Source organism: Pipistrellus kuhlii, unplaced genomic scaffold (genome assembly GCF_014108245.1).
Source record: "Pipistrellus kuhlii isolate mPipKuh1 unplaced genomic scaffold, mPipKuh1.p scaffold_m20_p_5, whole genome shotgun sequence".
NCBI lineage: Eukaryota > Metazoa > Chordata > Mammalia > Chiroptera > Vespertilionidae > Pipistrellus > Pipistrellus kuhlii.
In genome coordinates this window covers 2,256,706-2,271,676 of record NW_023425551.1, presented here as the reverse complement: position 1 = coordinate 2,271,676, position 14,971 = coordinate 2,256,706, and positions in this window count along the sequence as shown.

Here is a 14,971-nt window from a genome sequence, read left to right as displayed (position 1 = left end):
GAGGAGCGGTGTGAGGAGGTTGGAGGAACAACAGCCAGAAGAGGGAGGATGAGAGAGGAATAGGAAGTGAAAGGCTTTCGATAGCTTCATTAGCAGGAAAGCCACATTCCAGTAATCTGAAAGCCCTAACTGCATCTTACATGCACGGAAAGCAGAAATGACAGCCAAATGGGAAAGTCTCTATAATGATTAAAGTTAGTTAAAGACAGTTATAGTTTCAGGGATTAGCTCCCATTTCCACACTAAGGGATAGACAGACAGACAGACAGACAGACACACCAGGCTCTCACTCTCGCTCCCGCTCCCCCTCTCGCTATTCTCTCTACTTAAGGACATGGCATTCATCTAAAAAAATAAATCACATAGCAGCAGCCTCCCTCATACATTTCCTGGATTCTGCTTCCATTCATCCCCTGTCCACTCATAAAAGTGGGCAGTATCTCCTTGGGGCCCCAAAGGAGAACAGACAAAGACTTATTTGTCAAGAGAAGGGAAAAACAACAAAAGGGGGATTGGGAGGAAGGAGGTGAGTCTGCTTTAGAACAGGGTGTTTATGAACTATTGCTAGACCCTTATGGAGATGTCCAGTTGAGGTCTTATCCATGGTTCAGGATGCAGAGGAGCAGTATGAAGTGGGAAGTGGAAAACTGAAATAAAATGAGAATTTGGTGAGTAGATGCATTTAAAAAACAGTTGTGTTTTTTAGGTCAGATTTAAATTCTATCTAATAAATAGGGGATATGCAAATTGATCACCACATTATCACAAATATGGCAGCACCCATAGCCATAAGATGGCGGCACCCAGTTCCCTCAGCCCCGCCAGAGTCCCCAGTCCTGGGGGTGAGGGGTAGTGGCAGGTATGGAGCTTGGCCAGATCAACCTGAGGGCAGGTCCAGCTGCTCTGCACACCTGCTGCCAGAGTCCCCCAGTCCTTTCACAGAAAATGGGTTGCCTCAAAAATTGGTTAAGCTTCTTAGGACAAAAAGCACTCAAAATCTTTGAAAAGGGAATTCCAATATTTATAAAAATTTGGACTAGACAATTCAATGTTATTTCCATTACAATCTTCTATGATTTTGTGACATTAGCATTATGAATTCACATACCAGCTGTACTGTATGTAAGCAGATATTTTTTAAAGGAATGGTCATTATTATTAAGACAACTCATAAAACCACAGTTTATATGTCAAGGACATTCTGTGTGATTTTCCTAATGGCTGGAGTTAATGCTCCTAAACTGGCAGTCAGACATCCCATGAGGGGTCCCAGATTGGAGAGAGTGCAGGCTAGGCTGAGGGACAACCTCCTTCCCTATGCATGAATTTTGTGCAATGGGCCTCTAGTATTATATATCAAATTGATATAATTTGCTGGGTGATTTTTGAAGATTTTGAAAACTGTGGGAAATTGACCAATGTTAGGCTTTGTCAGCCATTTATTTACTATCCTGCCCACTGGACAATGGCACACAACAAAAACACAGGAAGTGCTTTTGTTCTTTAGTAAGAAAGCTAAATATATTTTCAGGTATTATCTTCTTCGTGGTCAGATAAAACAGGAAGAAAAAAAAAACCTTAAAAAAGAAACAAAGCAGAGAAATTTCCACGGGAACTCACATATGCTAGAGGGCTGAAAGGGAGGGCAGCTTTTCAAGTTCTCAGCCTCTTTCCATTGGTTCTGATACAAACTACAATAATCTTTAAAAGTTCACTGAGTGCCCCAAACAGTGCTGTTTTGCCACGATTTTACTCGGTTCTAAAAATCACACTTATGTACAAAGGAGAACAAATGACTGCCCTGAATATTTGCCCTCTTCCATGGGCACCAGTGGGTAGGGCTGTACAGTATTTCGCACAGTTAATACACAGTGTTTCCACTCTCCCCAGTGAATCTTTGTACTCTCTCTTTGGGGTTCCTGGAGGTAATGATATGCTATAGCCAGCTGAAAAGAACATCTGTTTGCAGAACTGTGAGCTTACAGGAGCCATTTGTCTGTATGATCTGTTCCCATTATTGTCCTCCCCATTTCGTGCCATTGTATTTCCCCATTGATCAAACTTATGCAAAATAAAGAAACAGAAAAAAAAACAAAAACACTCAACAACCATAATTCCTTCCTCCTTCAAAAGGTTACCCACCACCTTTCCTGTTAAATAATTCTGCTTGATAGGAGACTCCCAACTTCTTTTCTGCAAGCGTGCGCTTCCCTTCCCCTTTAAGTGGAAGTCTCTGGTTCACTAGGGCTCCCTGCTTGATGACATTGTGGTGGAGTTGGCCCAGGAGAACAATGCATCCATTAATCTGCCTCGTGCTTAATTGGTAACCACTGTATGGGCTGGCATTTCAAACACAGATTGCAAATGTACTTGAATTAGTTACTGTTTAATTGATACAACTGGCACACGGCCTAGAACCAATATGCAGCTACTGTAAAAAGAGAGAGGCTTGAAAGGCGGGAGGGGAAAAAAATACAAGGTATGATTGTGATTCATCCTTTATATGTTTATATCAATTATTTGTGGAATCTAATTACATAGTTGTTTTTTTTTTCCCCCTAGGGCTGTAACAAGCAATAGAGCGAAACAGGCTGCGCCAAAGACCTGTAACGCTTGCTGACTTATAAGAATAGCAGCCATGACTCCCAGCCCCCTCTCCTCCTTGGTCCTCCCCTTCCCCTTGCGAGAACAGTTATGTGTGTATGGCTGAGGCTGGGCAATGTGATATGTATAATGGGATGAAATGCCTAAGAGGATAATTTTGACAACGTCTCCAGAAATAGGAGGATATCAAGGAAACAACACCATCATGGCAATAATTCAACTTTATTACCATTCACACCAGTGTTACTGTGAACATATTTTCAACAGAAAAGAAAATTAATTTCTTGAGATTAATGCCCAAATAATTCCACTTGGGCACATCATGCAGAAACCATTAGGTTCTACGACTTCTCTTTGAATAGGGAATAAATTAATTTCGGAAATGTGGTAAGGATACCGATGGCTGTCATTTACTGACCATCTTCTCCACAGCTAGCATCACAGTGAGCGATGAATACATAATGTCTCACGTAGCCCTCCAAAAAGTAATGCTTTTCTCCCTCCTTGGAAACTTTATTTCTTTGATTAAATCTATGTAAAACAATTGAACTGGGAAAAGCATGAAACTGAACTTCTTTACCCTTTTTAAAAGTTAACCCACTTTTAGGCTTAATTGATTTTGCTTAATATAAAACACTCAACCGCTATCTTGACTTTATAGGGATATGCTAATCATATAAGAGGTAATGGGTTTTTCTACCCAGAATTCATATAAAAGAATCAAACTTCTTTTCGCCAGTCTGTGGTGGAAATCCTCACATTGACTCAGTAAGCAGCTATTGAGTAATATATATATATATATATATATATATATATATATATATATATATATATATATAAAATTTCATTTTTACTTTGTGTGAAACTGATCTCAATATTGTCAATGAGTTCCCACTTGACAAAATTGAAGAGACAGTTTCTATTCCATTTTTTTTATGTGTCTGTCATTTACATTTGTTTTGCATTACAAGACTTTCCTTTGGTTGAATTTTAGTAGTATTTGACAAAATATATAGCAATTTCCAATTCTTATTTTATAATAATAATTATATAATAATTTATAATAATAGTTTTATAATAATCTCTTGGATCATTCTATCGCAACCCCAGAACCAGATATCTAAAAGCTAATTGGACTTCTCTACTGGGTTATCTAATAGCATCTTATAAATACCTTCAATAAGGCACTTACCGCCTTCCTGGAAAATACACTTTTTTTTTTTGCCATTTCTCCTCTCTTGTCAAGACAATTCCATGAGTGTGCAGTCTTCTGCTAATCAAGTTTGATGAAAAACAAAATGCAGAATACCTAAATGAATAGCAACACACACATCCTTTACATAACCCAACCAACACATCACACTGCTCAGTTTCTCCTGGGGCCACAGTGGTATATTTTGAATAAAACTCTACTCCAGGAAATAACAGTTGCTTCCCCTTTAAGATTTTATTAACATTTCTGCCTATATGATTTATTTAGCTTATTCTGGCTATCCCATTAACAAACCGGGTAACTTTGATTAAATGGCTCGGCCTCTGTCATCTAGTTTCCTCATCTGTTAAATGGGGATGATAACACTTAATTCATTGAATTCTTCTGAGGATAAATTGTGAGGAAATGTAAGATGCTTCTAAAGGGCTCAGCAAATAGAAAGTATTATTATATTGCCTCATATATTTGGTATATGTGCTTCATTGATTAGTAGCAGCACGAAAATGCTTTTCTTTCTGAGAACCTTATAGATCACATATTGGCAGATTCTTTTCAGCTATTACAAACTTTGTGATTTTGGTTACTTTGGTGAGGCAATTTTATTTATTTATTTATTTAGAGATATAGAGCCTGCATTTAAAACTTGTAGGTGCCTAGTTTTATTCAGAGTCAGTCCTTATCATTTTTAAACAAACTTGCTCTCTTGCACTCCCACTGGAATAGCGATAAAGACTGTATATGAACCCTGGAACTTGGCTTAGTCTAGCTTCGTGACAGCCATGTGTCAGCCCCCTTGTAATGTACTGTGATATAAGAGCATTAGAACATATTTTAAATGTCCATTCTGGTTTCAAGTTTCTGATTCTAACAATTCCAGTTTAGTTTGAGGTTAAATATCACTATAGATCAAGAAAAAAAATAAAACCTGTACCGTATTTTTCTGGCGTATAAGACGATCCCCTAATTTTACAGTTAAAACATAGGTTTAGGCCTATATTCGCTGTATAAGACTACCCCCCACTTCTGAGGCAACACCAGTTCTTTTTTTTTAATAGATCGCCTCTCTAACTCAGCCAATCCAAGCAGGCTTTTTATGCATGCAAATTATACATGTTCTGTACCCGAAGCTACATTGTGTTCTAGTAAAAAGCCTGCTCAGATTGGCTAGAGTCAGAGAGGCGGTCTATTAAAAAAAGAACTGGTGTTGCCTCGGAAGTGGGGGGTAGTCTTATACAGCAAATATAGGCCTAAACCTATGTTTTAACTGTAAAATTAGGGGGTCGTCTTATACGCCGGAAAATACGTTATGTAAAATCCTACTTCTCTCTGATATATAGTTCTTATTTCACTAAATTTCTTAACTCCAAGGAGAGTTGAGGCTTTCCCAGTTAACTTTCAGTTTCCTTTGATGTTTCTAAAAACTTCAAGCTAATCAGTCCCCAGATGGCTCTACTTCAAGTGCTACCCTTTTGCAGCAAAGAGCATCTCTCTGAACTTCAGATCAAATTTTTCCGTAAGTATTTTCACTTCATTTAACGGGAGAGCAAATTTTCCTATTCACTGGTCTGTATCTCCTTATGCCTTCCTCCCCTCTCATCAAAATGGTGAGCATTGACTTTCAAAGGAATCTCATTGAGTGTCTCTGCTCCTCTTTCCATATCCCTACTCACTCCTCCTCAATGATGAGTCAGGATCAAGACTCTCTACTTCCAAGAAGAAAGAGTTACAATCTGAATAGATCAACCCATAAGACTCTGTATTGTCACAGCTTTCTAAGAGATCAAGGTGGCGCCTCCTAAATGTGGATTTCCCCTTTCCGGTATATTTCTTCAATGGAAACTACAATGGTAATGAGGACCAGAGCCATTTCCCCTTGAGAAATACCAACCTCCTCTCTCTCCTTAGCTCTCTCTGTCTCCTGCTTTGAGCCCTCCTTTGCCTCAAGGGGAAGGCCTAAATCAGGGCCACAAGAGCCCAGCCTCGATAAAGATTAAAGCAGGAGACTTGGCACTGGAGCAGATGCCGACCTTCTTTCCTCTCTTTCTCTCTACTTCTCTTCACACAGATTTCCTTCCATCTTGGAAGGTCTGCTTTATTCCATCAACCTGATTGGTAACATTGGAGACTCCGGATTGGGTTTAGGGACTAGCCATGTGGCTCAGGGAGCAAGAAACAGCTGACTTGCTGGAAGTCTGTGTTAGGAATGGAGGCCAGACCTGAGAAAAAAATAAATAAAATAAAAAATAGCCAGCTTTGTTAGGCTGAGTCTTTCTCCTGTGACATTCCCCTTGGATGCTCAACCAAGAGGTATCTATGGGCAGGGCAGGACTCAGTTGTTGGTGAGTTACTTTGCCAAATAATACCACATGACATCACTTTAATTGCAATTCAGTTAACATAGCTACCACTTCGTATAGTTGATATTAGCTTACTCCTTTATTGTCAGTATGAATTAGCCAAGTTGCCGCTAGCTCCTTTCTGTACTATTCCCTTTTTATAGTCAGTTGGAGTGGAAGGGATTCTCTTCTAAAATCTCTACCTCTTTCCCATTCACTATGCAGATGTAGCAGAATCAGTTAAGAAACAATGGATGTATTTTTTAAAGCACATGTGTCAAACACAAGGCCCGAGGGCCAAATCCGTCCCGCCAGGCCTTGCAATGTGGCCCGCACCGCGCTGTCATCACTGCACTCCGCTGCGTTTCCATCACAATGACAGTTTATGACTGTTCAGTAAACCATTCGGCCCGCGATTTAGGCTGGATTTTAGATTTTGGCCCCTTCTCTGATTGAGTTCGACACCCCTATTTTAAAGCTATAACCAAACCTTGTTAGTTTAGGACTTATTGCATACACTTTCCAACCTTATTCTTTTAAAACTTTTGAATATTCTTTCATAACTATTTCCCAATAAAATCATTTCCCAAACTTTTCTCACACTGATTATTCTATACATAACATACTCCTTTCACTACCTCAATAAAAGTCTGGTTGTAGAGACCATAGCCTGTAATTATTGTATTTACTCCTATTTTGCAAAATCTATAATAAGTGTCCAATAAATAGTGAGAAAAAAAAATTAGTAAAAATCACAAAAAGATAATTATAGAAGAAATACAAGTAGCCAATGAATGTAAAAAAAAAAAATAATAACCTTCTTCAATGGGGGCAAAGGGAGACTTTCAACAATAAAGAATGATTTTTTTTTAAATAACCTCCTTCCCATTAATTATAGAAATACACAATGGAACTGCCTATCAAATTAGTAACAATATTAATATATTTTCATATTTGAGTCATCTTATATAAAAAGAGTTATAGACAATTGCTAAAAGATTAAAAATCTTTCTGGGAAGCAACTGGCAATATGCATTAAACATCTTTAAAATTTATATTGTCAAAGCATAATGACATGGAATAATTCTCGGTATATGTCACTAATGTTATGATTATTCAACAGATATTTATTAATATCTCACCATGTGCTAGGCACTGCTGTATGTGAGCAAAGCAAAGCCCTTGTCTTCAAGGATCTTAAATGAAAGACAAAGTCAGCTAGGGATATGTGCTCTGAATAGTATGAACAAATAAATGCCCTTTTGCCTGGGACAGTCCTGGTGAAAGGCCCATGTCCCAACATAATTGCTAGTGGCAGATACTACAATACAGTGGTGGGGAGGGTGTGATTTTAGACAGGGAGCTCCTAGAGATGATGGCTTTTGGGGTATTGGTTCTGGGACCCCCTTGGATACCATAATCTGTGGATTCTCAAGTCCCTTATATAAAACCAGAAGACTGATGCATGAAGATTTGTGCTAGAATGGGCTTGTCTTTCCACTCTGGCCCAGCCCCTTTCCGCTCCAGCCCCTCCTTCCTATGCTGCCAGAGGCCCTGAGAGACCAGGGGTAGGGCAGAATGCCTGCATTGTTGCCTTAGCGATAGTGCAAGTGTCTCACCCCCATCACTCAGTGGCTGAGTATGCAAATTAACTGTCATCTTTGTAGGGTTAATTTGTATTGATATATCATTTCTGATTGGCTGATGGTATAGTGAAGGTATGGTCAATTTACATGTTTGTCTATGATTAAGTAAGACTAGAGGCCCCATGCATGGAATTTGTGCACAGGGTTGGAGGGTTGTCTGACAGCCTAGCCTGCACTCTCTTCAATCTGGGACCCCTCAAGGGATGTTAAACTGCCTGGTGGGATCGGGTCTAAATGAGCAGTCAGACATCCCTCTCACAATCCAGGACTGCTGGCTCCCAACTGCTCATCTGCCTGCCTTCCTGATTGCCCCTAACCACTTCTGCCTGCCAGCCTGATCACCTCCTAACCATTCCCATGCCAGCCTGATTGATGTCTAACTGCTCCCCTGCCAGCCTCTTTGTCCCCAACTTCCCTCCTCTGCTGACCTAGTCACCCCTAACTGCCCTCCCCTACAAGGTTGATCGCCTCCAACTGTCCTCCCTTGCAGGCTTGGTCCCTCTCAACTGCCCTCCTTTGCAAACCTGGTACCTCCCAACTGTCCTCCCCTGCTGGCCATCTTGTGTCCACATGTAGGCAGGATCTTTGACCATATAAAGGCAGCCATCTTGTGTTTTACAGTGATGGTAAATCTGCATATTACTCCTTTATGAGATAGGATAGAGGCCTGGTACATGGATGGGGGCAAGCTAGTTTGCCCTGAAGGGTGTCCCAGATCAGGGTGAGGGTTCCCTTGGGGTGTGGGGTGGCCTGGGCGAGGGGCCTATGGTGATTTGCAGTCCGGCCATGCTCCCTGGTGACCCAAGCAGAGGCCCTGGTATCTGGAATTTATTTACCTTCTACAATTGAAACTTTGTAGTCTGGAGCAGAGCCAAGCCTCCTGCTTGCTCAATGGCTGCAGCCATTTCTGTTTAGATTTGTTTACCTTCTATAATTGAAACTTTGTATCCTTGAGTGGAGGCCTAGGCCAGCCAGGGTGTGTGGAAAGCTTGGCTTCCTCTATTTCCAGAGAAACTCAAGCCTCTCAACTGCTCTCTGTGGCTGCAGCCATCTTAGTTGGGGTTAATTTGCATACTCTCTGATTGGCTGGTGGGCGTGGCTGGTGGGCATGGCTTGAGCGGATTGGAGTCATGGTTAATTTGCATGTTATTCTTTTATTAGGTAGGATGGTGTACTATTTGCACAGAACCTACACAAATCCTTCCATATATTTTAAATCATCTCTAGATTGCTTATAATACCTACCAAAATGTAAATAATTGTTATATTACATTGTTTAGGGAATAATGACAGGAAAAGAAAGTCTGTTCAGTACAGACTCAATCATTGACAGTCAAACCACATATCAGCAACAACATAACATTTAAAAAAAATATTTTTTATCTGAAGTTGGTTGGATGCAAGGAGCCTGTGTGCAGAGCAAGAGCTCAGAGGTGAGGAAGAACAGTGCTGGTGCCACACATGGAGGGTGTAGTTCTCTGAGCCAGTAGGAAGAGACAAAGGGTGAAAATTGAGAGAATGGAACTGATGCTTCAATTAGTAGATTCATGTTACCTGTGATAATAGAAAACAAGGTAGCATGTGGTAAATCCACTAATTAGAATGACCAATATTATGGGAGCCAGATCAGGCAGAGGGTTCTACTGGCAGGGGATGTGGGTGATGGAGTTATAGAAGTCACATCATGGCATCCAGGTCTTTAGGGTGAATTTCTATAGGAGATGGGGCATTCTTGTCCTGGAACGAAGGTCGAGCCCTGGCTGGCATGGCTCAGTTGGTTGGGCATCACCCCATGCTGAAGGGTTGCTTGTTTAATTCCCAACTGGGAGGGGGGTGCTTGCAGGAGGCAGCTTCTGATCAATATTTCCCTATCACATTGATGTTTCTCCCTCTCTCTCCCTCTCTCTTCTACCTTCTATAAATCATTTTAAAAAGTCTTTTTAAAAAAGCAAGTTGATAAAGGACCTGAAACAGTAAAGCAGGGAAGGGAGGATCTGAAGAATAAAAAACTGAGGGTTCTAAGTGTAGAGTATAGCATGAGGGGTAGAGGGAGAGAACATGGGAAAAGCATGTCAGGGCACGCTCGGCAGCCACAGTACAATTAGAATTCTCAGATGCATTTCCACAGACACAATGGCATTCAAACCTTCCTCTGACACAATCATTGTTACCCTGACCTCACAGAAGAGGGAACTGAGGCATGGAAGGCTACACATCTTGCCCAAGATTAGTGAGGTGAAGGGAAGAGCCAGAACCAGAGTGTGGGTCTTCTGGTTTCTGGCATGATGGGTTTTTTGTGAGGGTTTTTTGTGGTATTTTTTCTTAGCTCATCCTAATGTCTTTTATTTGACTCTGAGGCAGTTAGAATCCTCTGAAGATTTCAGAGTGGCAGGATCAGAGCTCGCAGATGATATTATAAAACCAAATACATTAGTCACTTTCAGTCCTTTGAAAGTTCTCAAAGAACAGAGGAGAACTTTGCCATGACTGGCATATCTGTATCTAGTTCAAAGATTCATCAAAGTCCTTCACAGACTAATGAGTTAAAGTTTGCATGCAACTGTGTAGGTAAACGGAGCAACCTAATTATGTCCGCGGCATATCAAACACCGCAGCTCACTCTGCCTAAATCTAATTTAGATATTTATACACTTTCTAAAAATAGAAGATTGAGAATTATCCATTATCCAGAACTAGTCATTCAATTAACGAGGAGATAAATACTAAGGAGCCTGATCCCAATCATCAGAAAATGAGGGCACCCTGAGATCAAGGACATGAGAGCCATCCACTGTCAGAGCACACCTGGGCAGGCGAGGCCTCTGCTCTCAGGGTAATGGGTATTTTTCAGCTACAGTCTCTGTGCTGGGCCCATTACACCATTAGACTTTTCCTGTTCTGCAGGGTATTATGATTGTGCCTTTACAGATAGCAAAGTCAGACTGCCAGCATCTATAACTTTCCCGAATAAGCCAGGCTGTGGTTCTATCTCAAACCTGTTACAACCGGATGTGCACATTCGTTCCATCTGAGTACCCCTCCCAGACCCCTTTAAAAAGAAAAAGGCTTCCATTTGGCGAGGCATGGCACACTGGTTCATGTTATTTGAAGCTCATAGAATACTAGTATGTACATTTAAAACCCACAGAATTCAAAGGAAAAAATGTCTGAGTGGAGGATTCTTTTATTTATTTTTTTAATATATTTTATTGATTTTTCACAGAGAGGAAGACAGAGGGATAGAGAGTTAGAAACATCGATGAGAGAGAATCATCGATCAGCTGCCTCTTGCACACCCCCAACTGGGGATGTGCCCGCAACCAAGGTACATGCCCTTGACTGGAATCGAACCCGGGACCCTTCAGTCCGCAGGCCGACGCTCTATCCACTGAGCCAAACCGGTCCGGCTGAGTGGAGGATTCTTATCCTACTTTTCCTTTTCCTTGTTTTGCACATTAGGAAAGAAGATCCTGTATAATAAAACACTAATATGAAATCAACTGAATGGCAGAATGACTGGTGGGACAACCGATCACTATGACATGCAGTGACCACCAGGGAGCAGACGCTCAGTGCAGGAGCTGCCCCCAGCCCACAGGCTTCAACCAGCAGCAGAGGCAGAGGCAGGGCAAGGGAGTGAGTGGCACCAGGCCACTCAAGGCCAGTACCAGCGGGGTCCCCCTTCCAACCTCCATCCATCCCAAATCACCTGACAGGTCACCCTGCAGATCGGCCCTGATTGCCAGCCAGGCCTAGGGAACCAGCCTGTGCATGAAATTCATGCACCAGGCCTTTAGTTTAATTATAATAAATGACACAAAATGGGTGGAATCTTTTATATAATCTTTCTGGATAGGTGTTTTCTATACTTGCCACTGATTGGGCAGAGGCTGGAATGGCCAGGTGAGGAAATGTAAATGCAATCAGTAGCCACATAAATGTGGTTCTTATAGCAAGTGCAGGCCCCTGGCTCAGGCTCCCTGAGTAGCCATCAGGGCTTCCAGTGGGGCATAGCAAGTAAAGACAGAACTCAGCTGAATTCCTGAAACTGAGGCTTTCACAGTTGACTCAACTTTGGGAAGGGTGGGGAGTTAGAAGCAATACACATAGAGAAAAGAGATGAAGGCTAATTTTGGAGTTGATCCAACCTGAATTCAAATCCTGGCTCTGACATTTGTAGATTGCATAACTTGAAGTCTATTATTAGACTGGTCTGAGGCTCAACCATTTCATCTGCAAAATGGAAAGTATAGTGTTTGCTTTATAGAGAAGTGCTGTAATTTATATGGAGTAGCTTACAAGAAAAACATTAGTTATTTGCTGGACATGTAGTAAAGGCAAAATAAAGGTGGACATTCCAAAATGTCTAAGGAAAGATCAAGGAATTTAGCAGATTTAACAGTATCTCTGAAAATATTCTTATCTCTCCTACTGATAGGGAGGGAGGAGGGGAGGAATATAATGTTGTTACTGATTCACATAACTCATGCTTAATAGCAAATAATATAAAGAAAATATATTCATATTTTTATTGTCATAAAGTTGCAGTTATAGTTTATGTAGGTAACGGTAAAACATGTACACTACTTTGAAAGCTTACTATTTTGTATTCCAAATTGATTTGTATATTATTTTATAATAGTTCAATTCCTTTACAATGTAACTATTCTAAGCAGCAACCATTTCCTAACCTAACAATACCTTCAGTTTCTGTAAACACTTTCCATTGTACCTTGAATTTTACCTCCTACTGAAAGAGCAATGACTCCAGGTAGCTTTTATCACCTGTAATAGCAGAAGATCAAAGAGCATCCTGGGAAGGCACAGAGAACACATTTCCACTTCTGTAGCCCAGGTTAGAGCCACAATGACAGGATCAATGAGAAACAGATCTGGAAATCAGTCAATATAACGGGGGGGGGGGGGGGGGGGGGGAAGGAGCATAAAGCTATAACCCTAATGCAGGTAGATTTCCAGTTATAAAACAGAGAAGATAACAGATTTCTCAAAATTACCTCTGCCCAATTTTTAAACTCCTTGCTTTCAATTGGAATATCATTACCTGTATCATTTCCACAGAGAAATTACTGTTTTCTTTTCATTCTAATTATTTAATAAAATAATACTTAAGGAAATACACATTTCTGGAGTTTTTATTCCTTATATTTTAGAAGAAACAGATGGAGATTCTTAAGCTCTTAAAAGGAAGAGAATAATAATATCATCACTGTATGAGCAGAGAGATCTAAAGGCCTTGAGAAATCACATCAGGGTAATTCAACCCACTTTAGAGACAGCAAATATGTAGTATAAACTGAGTGGCCAGATTATTATGATCTCTGAATGCATAATAATCAGGCCTATATTTTAGAGGCCTGGTACATGAATTTGTGCATGGGTGGGGTCCAGCCAGCCTGGCCAGGGGGAGGGGACATGGGCAGTTGGCCAGCCTAGCTACTGGTGGAACTCCTAGTTGAGGGGACAATTTGCATATTAGCCATTTATTATATAGGATTATATGGGATATACACTGAGTGGCCAGATTATTATGTGTTCAGAGATGATGGTAAATCTGGCCACTCAGTGTATATGCATAGTACATTTATATATATTTACATACACATATATGTGCCATACATACAGGGTAAGGCAAAAATAGATTTGTATTTGTTCCTTTGGAAAATAATACAATAATTAATTAGTAATACTAAAGAATAAACTCTATAAACCTACTTTTACCCACTCTATATATAATATATATATATATATATATATATATATATATATATATATATATATATATATATATATATATATTCTATATTCAGAGTAAAAGAAAGAAAATTGTGGTGACAGAACTAGATATTTTTTAAGTTGTTTTTTCAAACCTTTGGCATCATACCAAACATTGAGGTAAATGTTCACTTATAGGGTCAAACTCTGTAAATTAGGAAATGATTCATCTTACTTTTCTGATTTAACAATTTAAATAGAGAAAAATTAAAACATTGTATAAATGTGCTGTTTTCTGCAAGATGAGTGAACTTGTATGGAGAGGTGTTCAATGTAGTTCAAAAGTGACATGGGTGAGAAAATATAAACTTCCTCTGTGGACAACAATTATGTAAACTGTTCCTAAGAGGAAGAATAGGATAAAGCCTGTGTGATCTCTTCTGTTAGAGAGCATGACTCCTCCAACATACAGGAGAAGTCTCATGACCTGGACCTCCCCTGGAGCCTGGGACATCCTTGTTTCAGACAAGGCTGGTGCTTGCCCCAGGGAAGAATATCCAGAAGGAAGTGTCCGAATATGTGGAAGTTGTAAGAGGGATTGTGTCTGAGCGGTTACATTATGTTGTTATTTGGCTTTTCTGTAATTCCTGGGTTTCCTTTAATGGGCACATTTCACTTTCACAGGAAGGAAACAAAAATCTACAAACACTTACTAATGTCTGAGGGGCAGCCCAAGAATGCGGGCTGTTCTGTAGACTGCACATCGCACAACACTAGGAGGCGCCCTGCACATCAGAGTCCACATGAAGAGCCCACGCTGGTTTTAAGGACACCCCTTGGGGGCAGTGTGGGAAGGTAGCACAGGGCATGGGCCAGCATGTTAGGGCAGTGTTTCCCAGCCTTCTCTCATGATGAGAATCACCTGGTGGAGTTGTTAAAACACAGATTCCCGGATCCCAACTAAGAAGTGCTAAACTAGAATTTTTGGGAACATATAGGTAAAATTGTATACTTAACTAGTGCTCTAAGACTTAACTAGTGCTAAATTCTAGTTTAGCACTTCTTAGTTGGGATCCGGGAATCTGTGTTTTAACAACTCCACCAGGTGATTCTCATCATGAGAGAAGGTTGGGAAACACTGTGTTAGAGAATAGAAGAGTTTCCTATTCTTTCAGGAAGTGGTCTCCAGATATCTGATGCCACTAATCCTCAAAAAATCCCCCTATTGGCTCCTCCCTGACTTAATGAAGGGCAAGTATGGGTAAGGTGCCTGCCATCTACCAAGCTTCTGTCATGGAGGGAAGGGTCGTCCTGGGAAATTAAGTGATGCTATTCCATTTTATTGGCATGACAACCCTGTGACATAGACAGTCTCCCTTACCTTAAATGTTGTGGGTTTGAGGAGAAGCAGTCAGGTGACCAGTGTAAGGAAGACCCCT